The sequence below is a fragment of the Chiloscyllium punctatum genome, chromosome 22 (genome assembly GCF_047496795.1).
Source record: "Chiloscyllium punctatum isolate Juve2018m chromosome 22, sChiPun1.3, whole genome shotgun sequence".
NCBI lineage: Eukaryota > Metazoa > Chordata > Chondrichthyes > Orectolobiformes > Hemiscylliidae > Chiloscyllium > Chiloscyllium punctatum.
In genome coordinates, this window is record NC_092760.1 from 37,783,473 (window position 1) to 37,803,887 (window position 20,415).

The window sequence follows — 20,415 nt, forward strand, 5'->3', positions numbered from 1 at the left end:
CCTTGTTCACAAAACACACTTTCCACAACCTGAAATTGGGCCCACACAGCTTTCATAGTTTTTTCCGTTACAATGTTGGTGTGGACATTCATGTTGCAATTTTCAGCTGGACAAGCTATTTAGTAATTTAGTTTGGTTTAGGTTAACTTAGCTGCTACAGTTCACTAATTTGGTGCATACCATACTCACTGACTTCTCGCTTGGCTAAGTATTCCAAATTCTTTGGAAGTGGTCTCCATACCTCACTGGATTAGGGATTCCAATACTTAGTCTTCTGCTGTATTTACCATGATCCTGTGATCATGAAGACACAGTCCTTGACACAGTGATTGGGAGTGTCAGAGCAAATTAGAATTTTCTTTATCAGTTTATTCTTCTCTGAATCCTCAGCCTCTCTGAAGAGGTGGCAGTTCTTTAGTAGCCAAAAGGAAAGGGCAGCATTGGGGTGAGGGAAAGTAAGGGAACCGCGTGTGTATGATTACATCATCAACCGACTGCCTTGTTCGGTCTTATTGGAGGGTGAGGGTGAGGTAGGCTGTGCGAAGTGGAGTCAGCAGCAAGGTTCTGTCATCCTCGATAGCTTCAACTGCATTGCTGATACAGCGGTTCCAAACATTTCCAACATGGCACCATCCATCGGGATTAGCACATGCAGTTGAGCCTGTCCCCCGATGACTCTGTCATGCTGTCACTTATTATTGGACACCTTGACCTGTAAGAGAGGGAACACTCTGTGAGTGATTGTGGTAAAGTCACTGTTGTTATCTTCAAGCTGCGGGCTAAGACTGTACAGAGTGATGTGAATATGAGGAAGAGTCACAGATGACAAAGGCTGTCGGTCGGCAAATGCAGGGGCAAATGATGGGGAAGTGATGCAATGGTGCATGGTGTGAGCTTGGAGAACGTGACACAGAAAGATGTATTTGCAGACCTTGACCATACAAGCAAGTCATTAAACATCTTTTGGCATGGGAGGTTGGCTAGTGCCACTTGGGAGGGTTTACATTGTGTGGCAGGGGAGTGGGAACCAGAGCAATACATCATCAAATCAAGTGACTGAGGAGGAGTTAGAGACGATGGAGAGTAAGGTAAAGGGAAGCGCAGACAAGGAGAAGTTACTGAATACGGTCGGACGGGCAGTCTGAAATGGTCTTTGTTTTAGAGGAGTATGACAAGTCAGGCAAATGAACAGAGAGATTGGATTCATACATATAACTATGAGATTACAGATATAACAGATCAAGTTGAGAAAAGGACAAGACTGGCAGCTAAACATTCTGGAATTTAGATATTAGATGAGATCTAGATTTAGATGAGATAGTGAGGGGTATAAATAAAAGAGGTGTTACTGCTGTGGGAGAATATCGCAGCTGTACTTGGGTAGGATACCTTGGAGGGCTCATCCAGTGAAGCCATATCGGGAGAGCTCAGGAATAGAGTCATAGAGTTACACAGCACAGGAACATGTCCATGCCAACCAACAAACACCAAATTACATTAATTCCATTTATCTGCACTTCCCTCAATGTGAAGGGTGCAATCACTTTGATTGGGTCGTAGTACAGGCCTCACAACAGCCAACGGGTGATGGAGATATGTGGGCAGATTATGGCAAAATACGAAAATCACATGGTTGTTGTGATGGGTGGTTTTAACTCCCCCTATACTGACTGGGAATCGCTTAGTGCCAGGGGTTTGGGTCGGGGGAATTGGCTAGGTGCATCCAGGATGGTTTCTTGAAATAATATTTAAATAGTCTAACAAGGGAAAGGGCCATCTAGACCAGGTACTGGGGAATGAGACCAGCCACATCTTTGAAATGTCAGTAGGGGAGCATTTTGGGCACAGTGATCATAATTCTGTAACTTTTAAGTTCCTTGTGGATAAGGATAAGAGTAATCCTCGAGTGAAAATACGAAACTGGGGAAAGCTAATTGCAACAATATTAGGTAGGAATTGGGGAATGTAGACTGGGGGGCAGCTGTTTGAGGGTAAATCCACATCTGTCTTGTGGAAATCTTTAAAAGAACAGTTGATTTGAGTTCAGGACGAGCATGTTCCTGTGAAAATGAAAGATAAGGCTGGCAAGATTCTTGAACTTTGGAAGACAAAAGGAATTGTGTCTCTTAATCAAAAAGAGAAAGGAGGAAAACACAAGGTTTAGGAAAACTGAAGACAGACAGAACCCTCAAAGAACATAAAGAAAGCAGGAAAGAAAACTTGAAAGGGTTTAGTAAAGATTTACAAGCATGTTTTCACGGTTGGAGGATTCAAGGTATTGGGAAAGGCTGAATAGGCTGGGACTGTTTTCCCTGCAACTTTGGAGGCTGAGGGGTGACCTTACAGAGGTTTATAAAATCATGAGGGGCATGGATAGGATACATAGACAGGGTCTTTTCCCTGGGGTGGGGGAGTGCAGAACTAGAGGGCATAGGTTTAGGGTGAGAGGGAAAAAATATAAAAGGGACCTAAGGGGCAACTTTTTCACGCAAATGGTGGGCTGTGTATAGAATGAGCTGCCAGAGGAAGTGGTGGAGGCTGGTACAATTGCAACATTTAAAAGGCATCTGGATGGTTCTATGAATAGGAAACATTTAGAGGGATATGGGCCAAATGCTGGTGTATGGGATTAGATTAGGTTAGGGTATCTAGTTGGCATGGACAAGTTTGACTGAAGGGTCTATTTCCTTGTTGTACATCTCTGAAGTAAATGTCCTTGGCAAACAGGATTATGGAAAATCCCAAGGTGTTTTATACATATATAAGGAGCAAGAGGGTAGCTGGGGAAAGGTAGGCACACTCCAGGACAAAGGAAGAAATTAATGCATGGATCCAGAGGAAGTAAATGAAGTCCTTAATGAATACTTTGCATCAGTATTCACAAAGGAAAAGGTTGGTGAGTGTCGGGAGGTGTACGTTGATATTCTAGGGCATGCTGGTATAAAAACAGAGGAGGTATTGGGTGTTTTGTAGATGAATTCCCATAACCTGATGTGATCTAACCCAGAATACAGAGGGAGGCAAGGTATGAAATTGCTGGGGTCTTGTACGAAATCTTTAAATCCCCTTTAGTCACAGGAGAAGTCCCTGAGGACTGAAGAATAACCACATTGTTTCTCTGTTTAAGAAGGGCAACGGAGCTCACCTGGGAAATAACACACTGGTGAGTCTGACATCAGTGGGAGGGAAATTATTGGAGAAGATACTTGGGGACAAGATTTACACAATGGGTACAATGGGTGAGTGGGGGAGGAGATGAAGGTGATAGGTCAAGGAGGAGAGGGTGGAGTGGATAGGTGGAAAAGGAGATAGGCAGGTCGGACAAGTCCGGACAAGTCAAGGAGACAGTGCTGAGCTGGAAGTTTGAAACTAGGATGAGGTGGGGGAAGGGGAAATGAGGAAGCTGTTGAAGTCCACATTGAGGCCCTGGGGTTGAAGTGTTCCAAGGTGGAAGATGAGGCGTTCTTCCTCCAGGCGTCTGGTGGTGAGGGAGCGGCGGTGAAGGAGGCCCAGGACCTCCATGTCCTCGGCAGAATGGGAGGGGGAGTTGAAATGTTGGGCCACAGGGCGGTTTGGTTGATTGGTGCGGGTGTCTCGGAGATGTTCCCTAGAGCGCTCTGCTAAGAGGCGCCCAGTCTCCCCAATATAGGGGAGACCACATCGGGAGCAACGGATACAATAAATGATATTAGTGGATGTGCAGGTAAAACTTTGATGGATGTGGAAGGCTCCTTTAGGGCCTTGGATAGAGGTGAGGGAGGAGGTGTGGGCACAGGTTTTATAGTTCCTGCGGTGGCAGTGGAAGGTGCCAGGATGGGAGGGTGGGTCGTAGGGGGGTGTGGACCTGACCAGGTAGTCACGGAGGGAACGGTCTTTGCGGAAGGCGGAAAGGGGTGGGGAGGGAAATATATCCCTGGTGGTGGGGTCTTTTTGGAGGTGGCGGAAATGTCGGCGGATGATTTGGTTTATGCGAAGGTTTATAGGGTGGAAGGTGAACACCAGGGGCGTTCTGTCATTGTTACGGTTGGAGGGGTGGGGTCTGAGGGCGGAGGTGCGGGATGTGGACGAGATGCGTTGGAGGGCATCTTTAACCACGTGGGAGGGGAAATTGCGGTCTCTAAAGAAGGAGGCCATCTGGTGTGTTCTGTGGTGGAACTGGTCCTCCTGGGAGCAGATACGGTGGAGGTGGAGAAATTGGGAATACGGGATGGCATTTTTGCAAGAGATAGGGTGGGAAGAGGTGTAATCCAGGTAGCTGTGAGAGTCGGTGGGTTTGTAAAAAACGTCAGTGTCAAGTCGGTCGTCATTAATGGAGATGGACAGGTCCAGGAAGGGGAGGGAGGTGTCAGAGATGGTCCAGGTAAATTTAACGTCAGGGTGGAATATGTTGGTGAAGTTGATGAATTGCTCAACCTCCTCGCAGGAGCACGAGGTGGCGCCAATGCAGTCATCAACGTAGCGGCGGAAGAGGTGGGGAGTGTTGCCGGTGTAATTACGGAAGATCAACTGTTCTACATAGCCAACAAAGAGACAGGCATAGCTGGGGCCCATACGTGTGCCCATGGCTACACCTTTGGTCTGGAGGAAGTGGGAGGATTCAAAGGAGAAATTGTTAAGGGTGAGGACCAGTTCGGCCAAACGAATGAGAGTGTCAATGGAAGGGTACTGTTGGGGACGTCTGGAGAGGAAAAAACGGAGGGCTTGGAGGCCCTGGTCATGGCGGATGGAGGTGTAGAGGGATTGGATATCCATGGTGAAGCTGAGGCATTGGGGACCGGGGAAACGGAAGTTTTGGAGGAGGTGGAGGGCGTGGGTGGTGTCTCGAACGTATGTGGGGAGTTTCTGGACTGTGATAGGACAGTGTCGAGATAGGTAGAGATGAATTCAGTGGGGCAGGAGCATGCTGAGACAATGGGTCGGCCAGGGTGGTCAGGCTTATGGATCTTGGGAAGGAGGTAGAACCGGGCAGTGCGGGGTTCCCGGACTATGAGGTTGGAAGCTGTGGGTGGGAGATCTCCTGAGGTGATGAGGTTCTGTATGGTCTGGGAGATGATGGTTTGGTGATGGGAGGTGGGATCATGGTCGAGGGGACAGTAGGAAGAGGTGTCCTCGAGTTGGCTTTTGGCTTCAGCGGTGTAGAGGTCAGTGCGCCAGACTACCACTGCGCCCCCTTTATCCGCTGGCTTAATGGTGAGGTTGGGATTAGAGCAGAGGGATTGGAGGGCTGCGCGTTGTGAGGGTGAGAGGTTGGAGTGGGGGAGGAGGGTCGACAGGTTGAAGCAGTTAATGTCCCGGCGGCAGTTGGAAATGAAGAGGTCGAGGGCAGGTAATAGGCCAGCGCAGGGTGTCCACGTGGATACAGTGTGTTGGAGGTGGGCGAAGGGGTCCTCGGAAGGTGGGCGGGAGTCCTGATTGTGAAAGTAAGCTCGGAGGCGGAGGCGACGGAAGAATTGTTCGATGTCACGTCGTGTATTAAATTCATTGATGCGTGGACGGAGGGGGATGAAGGTGAGTCCTTTGCTGAGGACTGATCGTTCGTCCTCAGTGAGTGGGAGGTCTGGAGGGATGGTGAAAACTCGGCAGGGCGGGAGCTGGGATCTGGTGTGGGTGTGGAGCTGGGAGTGGGGTCGGAGCCAGTACCTGGAGTGGGTGTGATGGTGGGGGGAATGGGGGTGGGGGTTCTGGGGTGTGGGGATAGTGACAGTGGGGTCTGTGGGGGGCGTGTCAGCAGAATGCAGGTGAGTGGCGCTGGTGGGGGCGGAAGTGGTGGTGATCATGGCAGTAGGGGTGGCGGAAGTCACTGAGCGTGTGGCATCAGCGATGATGTGAGGGCCGGAAGTGGCTGTGGGAGTGGCCATGATGGGGGCGGAAGTGACATCATCACTCAGCGTGGGGGTGGTAGCTGCGTCAGCCGCATGGCTAATGGTGTTTCCGAGGCCAGGGGAATCTTCTGGGATGTTTGAGGAGCGCTGGTTATGGAGGTGGGTGGATAAAAGTTTGTTGTACTTACAGTTTTTGATGTTTGAGATGGAATTGAAATAATGTTTGTTGAGAGTATGAATTCTCCTGAGGATGTAGTACAGAGTGGGTCCTTTGCAATTCTGAGAGAGTGTGGCCCTCAGCTGAGTCAGGGCTGACTGGAGAGAGGTTAGGTGCCGGCGCATTGCTGCAAGCGTGGAGCGGAGGATCTTGAAGGAGAACTGTTGCTGGTGTTTTTGAATCTGTAGTCTGTATTGTTTGTCCTGTTCGGGTCCGAACTCTGCTGGTTTAAAGGTGGTCTGGAGTCCGTGTGGGATGAGTTGGTTTCGGAGGCATGCACTGAGGAAGCAAATGTGGCTGTGGTACCGAGTTTGTTTCACGACATGGTTGAAGAGCTTCAGAGCAGAGGAAATGACCTGGGAGTTGCAGTGGGAGAGGGACTCCCTGAGATTCTTGTAGAGAGAGGAGGAAAACTTCTTCAAGGCAGGCATCCTTGCAAGAGGATTCGCAGTCGGGTTAAAATCAACGAGGTAAAAACAATGACTGCAGATGCTGAAAACCAAATACTGGATTAGTGGTGCAGGAAGAGCACAGCAGTTCAGGCAGCATCCAACGAGCAGCGAAATAGACATTTCGGGCAAAAGACTTTCATCAGGAATAAAGGCAGTGAGCCTGAAGCGTGGAGAGATAAGCTAGAGGAGGGTGGGGGGTGGGGAGAGAGTAGCATAGAGTACAATGGGTGAGTGGGGGAGGAGATGAAGGTGATAGGTCAAGGAGGAGAGGGTGGAGTGGATAGGTGGAAAAGGAGATAGGCAGGTCGGACAAGTCCGGACAAGTCAAGGAGACAGTGCTGAGCTGGAAGTTTGAAACTAGGATGAGGTGGGGGAAGAGGAAATGAGGAAGCTGTTGAAGTCCACATTGATGCCCTGGGGTTGAAGTGTTCTGAGGTGGAAGATGAGGCGTTCTTCCTCCAGGCGTCTGGTGGTGAGGGAGCGGCGGTGAAGGAAGCCCAGGACCTCCATGTCCTCGGCAGAGTGGGAGGGGGAGTTGAAATGTTGGGCCACGGGGCGGTTTGGTTGATTGGTGCGGGTGTCTCGGAGATGTTCCCTAAAGCGCTCTGCTAGGAGGCGCCCAGTCTCCCCAATGTAAGGGAGACCACATCGGGAGCAACGGATACAATAAATGATATTAGTGGATGTGCAGGTAAAACTTTGATGGATGTGGAAGGCTCCTTTAGGGCCTTGGATAGAGGTGAGGGAGGAGGTGTGGGCACAGGTTTTACAGTTCCTGCGGTGGCAGGGGAAAGTGCCAGAATAGGAGGGTGGGTCGTAGGGGGGGTGTGGACCTGACCAGGTAGTCACGGAGGGAACGGTCTTTGCGGAAGGCGGAAAGGGGTGGGGAGGGAAATATATCTCTGGTGGTGGGGTCTTTTTGGAGGTGGCGGAAATGTCAGTGGATGATTTGGTTTATGCGAAGGTTTGTAGGGTGGAAGGTGAGCACCAGGGGCGTTCTGTCCTTGTTACGGTTGGAAGGGTGGAGTCTGAGGGCGGAGGTGCGGGATGTGGACGAGATGCGTTGGAGGGCATCTTTAACCACGTGGGAAGGGAAATTGCGGTCTCTAAAGAAGGAGGCCATCTGGTGTGTTCTATGGTGGAACTGGTCCTCCTGGGAGCAGATACGGCGGAGGCAGAGAAATTGGGAATATGGGATGGCATTTTTGCAAGAGATACGGTGGGAAGAGGTGTAATCCAGGTAGCTATGGGAGTCAGTGGGTTTGTGAAAAACGTCAGTGTCAAGTCGGTCGTCACTAATGGAGATGGAGAGGTCCAGGAAGGGGAGCGAAGTGTCAGAGATGGTTCAGGTAAATTTAAGGTCAGGGTGGAATGTGTTGGTGAAGTTGATGAATTGCTCAACTTCCTCGTGGGAGCACGAGGTGGCGCCAATGCAGTCATCAATGTAGCGGAGGAAGAGGTGGGGAGTGTTGCCGGTGTAATTACGGAAGATCAACTGTTCTACATAGCCAACAAAGAGACAGGCATAGCTGGGGCCCATACGTGTGCCCATGGCTACACCTTTGGTCTGGAGGAAGTGGGAGGATTCAAAGGAGAAATTGTTAAGGGTGAGGACCAGTTCGGCCAAACGAATGAGAGTGTCAGTGGAAATGTACTGTTGGGGTCATCTGGAGAGGAAAAACGGAGGGCTTGGAGGCCCTGGTCTGGAGAGGAAAAAAACACATTTGGAATATTGTGTACAGTTCTGGTCACACTACAGAAGGATGTGGAAGCTTTGGAGAGGGTGCAGAAAAGGTTTACCAGGATGTTGCTTGATTTGGAGGGTATTAGCTATGAGGAGAGATTGGACAAACTTGGTCAAAGGCTGAGGCACATCCTGATAGAAGTTTATAAATTTATAAGAGGCAAGATAGAACAGGCAGTTGCTGTCTTTTTCTCAGGTTAGAAAAGCCAATTACTAGTGGACTCAGGTAAAAGGGGAAAGACTAAAGGAGATGTGAGAGGCTAGATATTTTGCACAAAGGGTGGTCAGTGCCTGGAATGTGCTGCAAGAGGAGGTGGTGGAGGCAGATACAATAGCAATGTTTCAGAAGATTCTTGGCAAATACACGAATAGGCAAAGAATAGAGGGGCATGAACCATGTCGAGGCAAAAGGTTTTTAGTTGAGAAAGGCATCATATATGAGCACAGGCATCGTGGGCCAAAGCACGTGTTCCTGTACCGTCCTGTTCTTGGTTCTATATCTGAATTATTGGAGCTCAACTGCTAGCATTAACCACAGTAGCTGCTGGTTTCCATTACCTTCTGAATAGCTGCCTGGTGTGCATCCTAGATCCCTGAAGATCTCCTGCATGAAGGTCCCCAGCCTGCCATCAAGGAACCTTGGGACATGCTGTTTGGCCTGTTGTGCTATCTTGTACAACTCCATTTCCATTGCCCTGCCACAACTAGAGAGCGAGGTAAAAACAATGACTGCAGATGCTGGAAAGCAAATACTGGATTAGTGGTGCTGGAAGAGCACAGCAGTTCAGGCAGCATCCAACGAGAGCCCCTTGTCTAGCTTTAAGCAATGCAGGCCGGCTTTGAATGTTATTAGCTTTGCCTTTACACAAGCCTCATACCTTAAATGTGCAGCCAGTTAATGCCTCCTTTGGTTGCAGTTATTATCTAATCAACCCATTGAGACCTCTGGAGCAAGTGGAATTTGTAACCTAGGCCTCCTGGCTCGCAGGTAGGGTTTCTCTACCATGAAACCCTTCCTCCTGTCGTGGCAATCAGCCACAACTCATATGGAACAGCTGTATTCAAAGGGAGCAAATTAAATCCATAACAGTCGTAACTTACTGCCAATGTAATAAATTTTATTTCCCCTTTGATTGATACTTTAGCTTTTGGTAACTATTGAGTTTGTTCTATTTCTGCTTTGATTTGCTGTGCTATCAAAACAGTTCCTAATATATTCATGGTAACAGTAAATAGCACAGTTTGAATTACATGTAATTGTTTACATGAAAAGTCTATTAATATAGACACTTTTGACTTAGTAGACACTGAAGTCACTTAAGATACGGTTAAGATATAAACTTTGAATTTGCCTCAGTTTGTTTTTGTGTTCTGCTCTTTATTTCTTCCACATTTTATAGTTTTTGATCCTAGCCGTGCGCATAGATATTTTTTCTGGCTCTGAAAACTGGGTCAGATGCCTAGTGTGCTGTGTGTAGGAGAATATGACAATCCATGAGGAGGAGTCAGCTTTGATTGAATAGCACACTAACCAGCTCTTAACAAGGTGCAGAGCATTCTCCAAGCATATATTTCGAAACTGTCAATGACACACGCATGCAACATTAAGCCATCAGGAGCCGCTTGTATCAGTAAAGCTGGAGCTGTTGTGCATACCAATGGAGTCGAGCTTGGAATGAAAGCATCACACAATATGTGAAATTGCATGACGTGGTGTAGCACATTATGGCAATCACTAAATAAGTGCTTTCAGCTCAGCTTTCGTAAAACATTTTTTTCCCCCAGTTCCTCCTGCCAACAGTATCTGATACTGGAGTATGATTTCTCAGTTATCAATGTATAGATTTTCAATTGTCCCTGAGGATGAGTTTGGTGCTGGTGCATGTTGAAGATAACTTTCTCGAATTGTGTCACAGCATCTGGACGCCTACAGAACATGACTCAATCTTCAAAGCAGGCGAGCCGACAGGCCTCACATCTTCAATTAACTGTTTATTCAGTTTGTTGCAAGACTTGCTGACAGGCTTTTCAGCAGCAGTTCGAGATTTCCAGTGAAAATTAAGGGTCTGGAACATGTTAGGGAGTAACTGAAATGAGTGTGAAAGTAGTTCCAATTCAAAGTTTGTGAGAAGATTTGTAGCTCTGGTGCTCATTGTTGTGGTTCTGCTCACCGAGCTGGGAATTTGTGTTGCAGACGTTTTGTCCCCTGTCTAGGTGACATCCTCAGTGCTTGGAGCCTCCTGTGAAGCGCTTCTGTGATCTTTCCTCTGGCATTTGTAGTGGTTTGAATCTGTCGCTTCCGTAGCCACGAAACAACACGACCAGCTATCCTTAGTAGCCACACACACAGATGACAAGCAACATGAATTGGACTGGGACAACACTACTATTATCGGACAAGCCAAACAGAGAACAGCCAGGGAATTCCTAGAGGCATGGCACTCATCCACAGATTCAATCAATAAGCACATCGACCTGGACCCAATATACCGGCCACTGCAACGGACAGCTGGAACTGACAACCAGAAGCAACAGATTCAAACCACTACAAATGCCGGAGCAAAGATCACGGAAGCTCTTCACAGGAGGCTCCCAAGTACTGAGGATGCCACCTAGACAGGGGACGATATGTCTGCAACACAAATTCCCAGCTCGGCGAACAGTAATTCCAATTTTCAAGAAGAGTGGTAAAGATGAACCAGGGAATTACAGAGCTGTAAATCTCATATTAGCTGTAGGGAAACTGTTGGAGAAAATTCTGAAGGAGGAGAAGAATATCCACTTGGAGAGGAAAGGTTTGATCAAGGGTAGTCAGCATGGTGCAAAAATAGAAATTGCTGGAAAAGCTTTGCACATCTGGCAGCATTGAGGAAAGAAATCAGAGTTAACATTTCCAGTACAATGCCCTTCCCTCAAAACAGATAGTAGTGTGGAAAAAGTTGGCTTTTATGCAGAAGATAGGGTGGATGGAGGGGTTAAGGAGTAAACAAGGGGTGGTGATAGAACCCAAAGAGAGAGAGAAAAGCAGTTGGCCAGATAAAGGAGCGGTTAACGATCTGGTTAGGTGGGTAAATTGGTGTTAATGGGGACTGTTAGTGGCGAACAATTGCTTGTGTGTAATAGCAGACAATGTGATAACAAGGCCTGGAGTGTGGGGATTGGGGAAGGACATGGAAGAAGCTCAAGTCCTAAAGTAGTTGAACTTGATATTGAATCCAGAAGGCTGTAGAGTTTCCAAGTGAAAAATGAGGTGCTGTTCTTCCAGCTTGCGCAGCAGCAAGCCTGGGACAGACATATTGACCAGGGAACAAGGTTATGTCTAAAAATGGCAGACAACTGGAAACTCAGGGTCTTTTTTGCAGACAGTATGTAGGTGTTCTGCGAAGTGGTCACCCAACCTCTGCTTTGTTTCCCCAGTATAAAGGAGAGTGATTGTACTGGAGATGGCTTTATCCACATGGCTTTGTCAGAGGGATACCTTGCCTAAGAAATTTGACTGAATGTTTTGAGGAGGTGAGCAGGTATGGCAGTGAGGATAGCGCTGTTGATGTAGTTTATATGGATATCAGCAAAACCTTTGAAAAGATCCCACATGGGAAACTAATAATGAAGGAAAAAGTAGATGGGATCCAGGGTAAGTTGGCAAATTGGATCTAAAATTGGCTTAGTGACAGGTGACAGAGGGTGGTGGAAGAAGCTGGTTGTGTGGCTAGAGGCTTGTAACAAGTGGAGTATACGCCTTATTGTTTGTGATACAGGTAAACAATAAAGAGGAAAATTGGGTGCTAAGTCAGTTTGAGGATGACATGCTGACTGTCCAGGCAACAGAGAGGAAGAAAGTCTTAGATTAGATGAGGATCTCGACACATCTGTCAGATTTGTGATCAATGGCAGATTGAATTTAACCCAGATAAGTGTGAGTTAATTATTTTTGCAAAAAGTAGCAAAGAAGTACGAAATGAATGATATGATTTGAGCAAGTTCAGAGGAGCAGGGGAGATCTTGGGGTGCTTTTCCACAGATCCTTGAAGGTAGCAGGACAGGCCAATAGTATGGTTAAGAAGGCAAATGGGATATTTGCCTTTAACAGTCACGGCATAAATTTTAAAAGCAGGGAGGTTATGTTGGAGCTGTACAAACCTCTGATTAGGCTGGAGTACTGTGTGCAGTTATGGTCACTGCATTATCGGCAGGACATGATTGCACTGGAGAGGGTGCAAAGGAGATTCACCAGGATGTTACCTGGCATGGAGCATTTTAGCTACAGGAAGAGGCTAGAGAAAGTCGAGTTGTCTTCTATGGAGTAGAGAAGACCGAGAGAGGGCATGATTGAGATGTATAAGGTTGTGAGAGGCTTGGACAGGAAAGCAGCTGTTCCCCTTCCTTGGATTAAAAACAAAGGGCATAATTTTAAAGTGAAAGGCAGGAGCTTTAAAGGGGATTTGAGTAAAAATGTTTCACCCGGAAGGTGGTGGTAAACTGGAATGTACCACCTGGGAGGGTAGTTGAGCTGCGAAACCTCACAAGCTTTACAAAGTACTTTGATGAAGTCTCGATATGTCATAACATTCAAGGTTATGGGCCATTTGCTGGAAAGTGGGACTGGGGTAGATGCAGACTCGATGGGCCAAAGGGCGTCTTCTGGATTGTATGATTAGATCCCCTACAGTGTGAAAACAGGCCCTTCAGCCCAACAAGCCCACACCGACCCACTGAAGAGCAGCCACCCCCCTCTAACAAATGCACCTGACACGATGGATAATCTAGCATGGCCAATCCACCTGACCTGCACATCCTTGGACTGTGGGAGGAAACCGGAGCATCCAGAGGAAACCCACGCAGACACGGGGAGAAGGTGCAAACTCCATGCAGACAGTCGCCCCAGGCTGGAATTGAACCTGGGTCCCTGGCACTTTGAGCCACCGTGCCACCTTATAAAGCAAGATTCTAATAGAGCAAGGACTTCATGTACACACTGATCTACTTCTTTCCATGTTGGTTATGCATACTCACCCGTGGCACAGAGTAGCCATGCTGGTTCTAAGAGGATTGTGCTTGTCAACAGTATGGAATTAGATGCAGGAACATGAAGGGTGGGGCTTCAGCAGCAGCTGGTGATGGTCACAGATGGTCACAAGTCCATATGGGACACTTCCTGCTGCCAGGACAGCATTTAGCAAGCTGGCAGCTAGACCTAGACACCATGAGATGAGTTAAAACGCAAAAAGCCAGAGCTGAAGAAAAGGACAGATGAAAGCCTCTGATATTGGTAAAGAAACAAGGGAAATTTGAGAAGGCATGCCAGACATCTCGCCATACTGACTGGAGCCAAAGGAGCCTCATTGAGCAAGGGAAAATATACAAAGAAACACAAGGTGTGACTGGAGTTGTGGTGCTACTGTCTGGATTTGAAAATAATAGATATTGAAGCAATGAAAAGATTGAAAAAAGTAGGAACTCAGTGTTTATAATCTGAAACCGTTGAGCTCAATTTTAAACAGGAGGAGGAGGGTTGCAGGAGTGCCAGCTTCTAGGGAGGGTCAGCGTCTGGAGGTGTAAGTGCTCTAGGATGGGTGTGGTTGGTGGTATGTGAGGTAAGCATGGGGGTCAGCTGAACAGTTACTCAGGAGTTAGACTAGGTATTTAATCGTCTAATTTTTCTTGAATGATTTTACTTAATTTCATTGGAACCCTCCAAATTCTTTTGAAGATTTTTGAATGGTTCCAAGCACAGAGGAATTGCCCAGTGGAAATCTTAATTCCTTACGACAAGTCTCTTGGAGTCTGCTTGCATGGGGATCTGCAGTCTCTAGCCATGGGAAAATCCAAGCCTTGATGTAGCTTCCGGTAATAACTGCTTCAGTGCACCCAGTGTTGAGATCCACACCGAGTTTAAATATTGGAGAATTTCAGAACAGATATGATTCACTTCCTGAAGTGTTTCCATTTCACAGAAAGCTGTTAGTAAAAGATTAATCCGTGCACCTTTTCTGGATTATTCATACAGTGCAAATACCTAATATTTGTTGGACTGTGAAGCAATTCCTACAAGAGACACTGTTTATCCAAACAGGTGCATCTTACATTCACCTTCCAGCTGCGCTGACATCTGTTTCTCCAGTTTTTCACAATTTCCACTGAGTTATTTAACTCAGGAATTTAATAATATTTCATTGCAGAGTATTTTAATTTGTTAGGTATTGCCTGGCTTTGCACAGTATTGTGGTATTTTCTCCCACAGAGCAAATAAGGTCAATAGGTTCTAATTACTTAATACTTTTGCAGGCAATTTGAAAGATATGTCTGTCCGTCACTGACAATTCTGTGCATCATTATTTCTCTACAGATTTGAATGGCATGAAATTTCTAGTTAGTAATGTTGGAAAAGGAAAACCAAACTAAATGATGCCACTGTTACAATACAATGCAAACTGGAGAATTTCCTACCCAGTGAAACACAATGCATTTTCAGGAGAACATGTTTTATGTCTCGTTCTGAGGACATTGGGAATTATAGAGTCATAGAGTCATAGAGATGTACAGCATGGAAACAGATCCTTCGGTCCAACCCGTCCATGCCGACCAGATATCCCAATTGTACCAGCCTCCACCACTTCCTCTAGCAGCTCATTCCATAAATGTACCACCCTCTGCATGAAAAAGTTGCCCCTTAGGTCTCTTTTATATCTTTCCCCTCTCACCCTAAACTTATGCCCTCTGGTTCTGGACTCCCCAACCCCAGGGAAAAGACTTTGTCTATTTATCCTATCCATGCCCCTCATAATTTTGTAAACTTCTATAAGGTCACCCCTCAGCCACTGACGCTCCAGGGAAAACAGCCTCAGCCTGTTCAGCCTCTCCCTGAAGCTCAGATTCTCAAACTCTGGAAACATCCTTGTAAATCTTTTCTGAACCCTTTCAAGTTTCACAACATCTTTCCAATAGGAAGAAGACCAGAATAGCACGCAATATTCCAACAGTGGCCTCACCAATGTCCTGTACAGTCGCAACGTAACCTCCCAACTCCTGTATTCAATACTCTGACCAATAAAAGGAAGCATACCCAACGCCTTCTTCACTATCCTATTTACCTGCGACTCTACTTTCAAGGAGCTATGAATCTGTATTACAAGGTCTTCTTTGTTCAGCAACACTCCCTAGGACCTTACCATTAAGTGTATAAGTCCTGTTAAGATTTGCTTTCCCAAAATGCAGCACCTCACATTTATCTGAATTAAACTCCATCTGGCACTTCTCAGCCCATTGGCCCATCTGGTCCAGATCCTGTTGTAATCTAAGGTAACCCTCTTCGCTGTCCACTACACCTCCAATTTTGGTGTCATCTGCAAACTTACTAACTCTACCTCTTATGCTTGCATACAAATCATTTATGTAAATGGGAATTCTGGAGTTAACAATCTCAAAAAAATACCTGAACATCTGCAGATGTGTAAACCGAGCTGTGACCTTGGAGACACAATAGTCGGTAATAGGCTTTCTGGTTACAGCAGACTTCAGGTTACAAATGCTGAACAATTTTTTTTTCACTGACAAGCTATTGCAGAACGTGGATTGCTAATTATATTTGTAGATCATTTCACAAAACTCATATAGCTGATGTCTCCTGATTCAAATATTGGAAATTGTCCTGTGGGGGAACAAAAATCATCGTAGTATAAGCTTCTGCAGACCAACATTTTGTTTCAGATGCCAGCACATGATAAAACAAACCCAAACACTTAAATGGTGAATCAAAATAATGATGTTTCCAGTGACAAGGAAGCTTGTATTAGCACTGGGTAATTTCACCAGTCTCGTCAAGTTGTAAAAATGAAGCCTTTAGCCGTGAAGATATATAATATAGCAAATGAAAAAATCTGTTCACTGTAATAAATTCTGTTTCTGCAAACCACCATATGGGAAAATGCTATTAGCTTTCCTTTTGACTCTGTCAACAACAGGCTAGAAAAATAAAATCTATTTTCAATTTCTTTAAACGGCAATCAAGCTCCATATACCATCGCCTTATGCTTGCCACCTTCTGCCTCTTGCAACAAAGGATACTATTTTGAGTGAAGACATGTATTTATATAGCACTTTTCATGACCATTGGAAATCTTAAAGCCCTTTATAATCACTTAAGTACCTTTAAAATGTAATTATTCTTGTAATATAGGAAATTCAACAACTAATTTGCACACGACGCTACAGATAACAATAAGATAATAATGAAATAATTTGATTTTTTTGTTGTTAATTGAGGGATAGAGTTTGGCAAGACAATGGATGCATCTCCCTACACTGGAATAATTCTATAGATTTTCAACATCCACTCAAACAAAGAGATGTTGTCCTCAGTTTAAGACAAGAGACAGCATTTCCAGCTGTTCAGCACATCCTGAGTACTGCATTAGAACATTGGCGTTCACTTTTATGATCAAGTCTGGGATTGGGACTTGGACGCAGAATCTCGTGACTCAAAAGTGCTACCAACCAGCTAATATTTGAGATGAAAAATCGGCTATTGAACATTTTTATGTTTTTCATAATAGTGCAAAACAAAGAGAGATATAAGCAGTGCTAGCTCTCATCTGATACAAACAAGTTGCAGTTACTGAAGCACAGGAATGCTTGTCTATGCTGTATCACAATGCAACAGCTAGTGAGAGATCTTTTGAGCCTACTTTGAAATAGAACAAAAGCAAAATAAAGAGGATGCCAAAAATCTGAGGTTAAAAAAAAACAGACAATGCTGGATATATTCAGTCAAGCAATAATTGCGGAGACAGAAGTAGAGTTAACAGGCAGAATATACTTGAGCCCATTAAAGTGGAAATGATGGCAGGGACCTGGGAGAATTGGGTGGGAATACTGGATTCAGGAAAATTGCCCTCAAGTTGACAGCGATAAGAACTGAAGCAAGACTTCCACCCATCAGCAGTGAAATGAAATTCAGCAACATCGATTGACACCCAATTATTGCTCACAAAATCCAGTGACAGCTCATGGATGTAGTAGAAACGAACATAGGAAATAAGGGTGAGGGTAGGCTATTCAGTTATTAAGCCTGCACTGCCCTTTAAATAGAGTATGGCGGATCTTCTGTGTTAATGTCATTTCACACACTATCCCCCATCCTTTTATATTATTAATACCCAGAAATCTGTCAATCTCTTAAATATAATCAATGACCAGATCTTCACAGCTCTCTAGGATAGGGGGACTCTAAAGATTCTGGATTAGCGGTGCTGGAAGAGCACAGCAGTTCAGGCAGCATCCGAGGAGCAGTAAAATCGACGTTTCAGGCAAAAGCCCTTCATCAGGAATACAGGCAGAGTGCCTGAAGGGTGGAGAGATAAGTGAGAGGAGGGTGGGGGTGGGGAGAAATAGCACAGAGTACAATAGGTGAGTGGGGGAGGGGATGAAGGTGATAGGTCGGGGGGGGTGGAGAGGGTGGAGTGGATAGGTAGAAAAGAAGATAGGCAGGTAGGAAAAGTCATGAGGACAGTGCTGAACTGGAAGTTTGGAAGTGGGGTGAGGTGGGGGAAGGGGAAATGAGGAAACTGTTGGAGTCCACATTGATGCCCTGGGGTTGAAGTGTTCTGAGGCGGAAGATGAGGCGTTCTCCCTCCAGGCGTCTGGTGGTGAGGGAGCAGCGGTGAAGAAGGCCCAGGACCTCCATGTCCTCGGCAGAGTGGGAGGGGGAGTTGAAATGTTGGGCCACGGGGCGGTTTGGTTGATTGGTACGGGTGTCTCGGAGATGTTCCCTAAAGCGCTCTGCTAGGAGGCGTCCAGTCTCCCCAATGTAGAGGAGACCATATCGGGAGCAACAGATACAATAAATAATATTGGTGGATGTGCAGGTAAACCTTTGATGGATGTGGAAGGCTCCTTTAGGGCCTTGGATGAAGGTGAGAGAGGAGGTGTGGGCGCAGGTTTTACAGTTCCTGCTGTGGCAGGGGAAGGTGCCAGGATGGGAGGGTGGGTTGTAGGGGGGCGTGGACCTGACCAGGCAGTCACAGAGGGAACGGTCTTTGTGGAAGGCGGAAAGGGGTGGGGTGGGAAATATATCCCTGATGGTAGGGTCTGTTTGGAGGTGGCGGAAATGTCGGCGGATGATTTGGTTTATGCGAAGACTGGTAGGGTGGAAGGTGAGCACCAGGGGCATTCTGTCCTTGTTACGGTTGGAGGGGTGGGGTCTGAGGGCAGAGGTGCGGGATGTGATCGAGATGCATTGGAGGGCATCTTTAACCAATGTGGGAAGGGAAATTGCGGTCTCTAAAGAAGGAGGCCATCTGGTGTGTTCTGTGGTGGAACTAGTCCTCCTGGGAGCAGATATGGTGGAGGTGGAGGAATTGGGAATACGGGATGGCATTTTTGCAGGAGGTAGGGTGGGAAGAGGTGTAATCCAGGTAACTGTGGGAATCAGTGAGTTTGTAAAAAGACTCTAAAGATTCACCACTGTCTGTGTGAAGAAACTCCTCCGCATCTCAGTCCATCTCTTGCAGACCATATCCTCTCATTCTCAACTTAACAGCCAGGGGAAATATAATTCCTATATATACTCTGGAAGAGCATTGGATGTTTCATAAGGTCAAGGCTCTCCCCATGTATCTTGCCCAGCAAAATCTGTCATCTTTGTTTGGTCTCACAATGGCCAGAGAGGCCAAGTTCCCTCACTGACAGGAAGTGAAAGCAACTACCCCCTTCACTCTTCAGCCGACCACCCTGTAGCAATCCCTTTGATGATCCCCATCTTGTAGCCTCAATGCTGAAGCGCTCACCCATGCCCAGGGATCCAGTCATATCTTTTCAAATGGACCTCGGAGACAAACCATCAGCAGCTAGTGCTGTGAGCAATGCTACGAGCAATGGTAAACTATTGAATCTGAATGGTCAGCAGCTCTTGGGTGGGATGTCTATCTTGGAGTTCTCGGTCCCCCTTGTGACCAGCAGCCACCTAACTATTTGATCTCACTGACATCATATTCCCTGTGCAATTGGCTGCTAGTGGTTCTCCAGTAGGTAGTGGCTCCCACCCACCACAAGAAATACATTCTGGCTCAACATTTCAGAGCAATGATATAGACCAACCTGTCTGAGTTCAGTTCATATCAGCACACACTCCAGATAAGGAAATGTATCCTTACTTTTCCCTTCAGAACTTGGACATGAATTTGTTAGCCAGTGATGGTTTTGTTTCGACTCAAAGATTTGAGAGTTTCCTATCAATGGGGAGAAGAAAGCATTGCACCACTAACTATACTGACTGATCGATATTGCATTTGTTGCCAGTGTGATGACAGGGAGTGCACCCATGCAGTCGCAATGTGTATGACGTTACTGCTAGCAGCGTCACAGCAAAGGATATGAGTAATAAAATGAATGGTTATTGTATGTTTTGAATTATCTCAACTCTTAGAATATGGAAACACTCACTGCATTGATCCACACACTTGACCGACCCTCACTGCCTCACTCCCAGTCACCACTGTGCTGCCTCATTGGTTACTGGACCTAGGAGGAAGAATGGGAGGGAGGCAGTGAGGATTGGGGAGTAGAGCAACCAGGGAAGTAGCGAGGACTGGCAAGGGAGACGCTGACCAAGGGAGTGGGGCATTATGTGAAACAGAAAGTGAGACAGTGAATGAAGCAGCAAATGTGGGAGTGTGACGTTGAATGGAGGTGAGTGTGAAGTGATGGTAGCAAGGATTTCTTGGGCATCATTGGCACCACACACATGGGCAGAATCAGGACCCAGCTTCGAGTGCCAGCTACACAATGATGATGTCAGCAGTGCCACCATCTTCTGCCTGTGTTGTGGCAAGAAATCCACCTTTAAATGATTTGCAAATTTCGACGTGTTAGGCAGTGCCAACCATGATGGATGATCAGAACTTAACAACACAGAAAGAAATGCTTGTTGGCATTGCAGCTATAAACATTTATTGCTGCCAATGGAGATTAAAGCATTGACACACATCAGACTTTCTATGCTGGAATCAGAGAGAAAGAGAGAGAGAGAATTTGTTTATGTCATGTTGCTTAGCCCCAGGGAATCAATATGCAAACAAACTTCTCGCACCAAGTTTTAATCTTTAGCTGATTAGAAACTATGTAAAACTAACAATAACATACAATTCTTTCATACATTAGGATCAGTGCATCTGCCTAAAAAAC

The 20,415-nt window shown here is 46.3% G+C and overlaps 1 protein-coding gene across 5 annotated transcripts in view; it reads right to left on the reverse strand.

Moving 5' to 3' along the window:
- Nucleotides 1-20,415, reverse strand: part of ptpn5 (protein tyrosine phosphatase non-receptor type 5) — a 245,750-nt gene that overhangs the window by 140,591 nt on the left and 84,744 nt on the right. Inside the window, exon 1 of one of the 5 annotated variants that reach the window (XM_072592037.1) lies at nucleotides 181-294. The exons of the other annotated variants lie outside the window; for them this stretch is intronic. The gene's annotated coding sequence lies outside the window, so the exon portion shown is untranslated. Of the gene's footprint in view, nucleotides 1-180; nucleotides 295-20,415 lie in introns of those variants that run through there. 5 annotated transcript variants of the gene reach the window in all.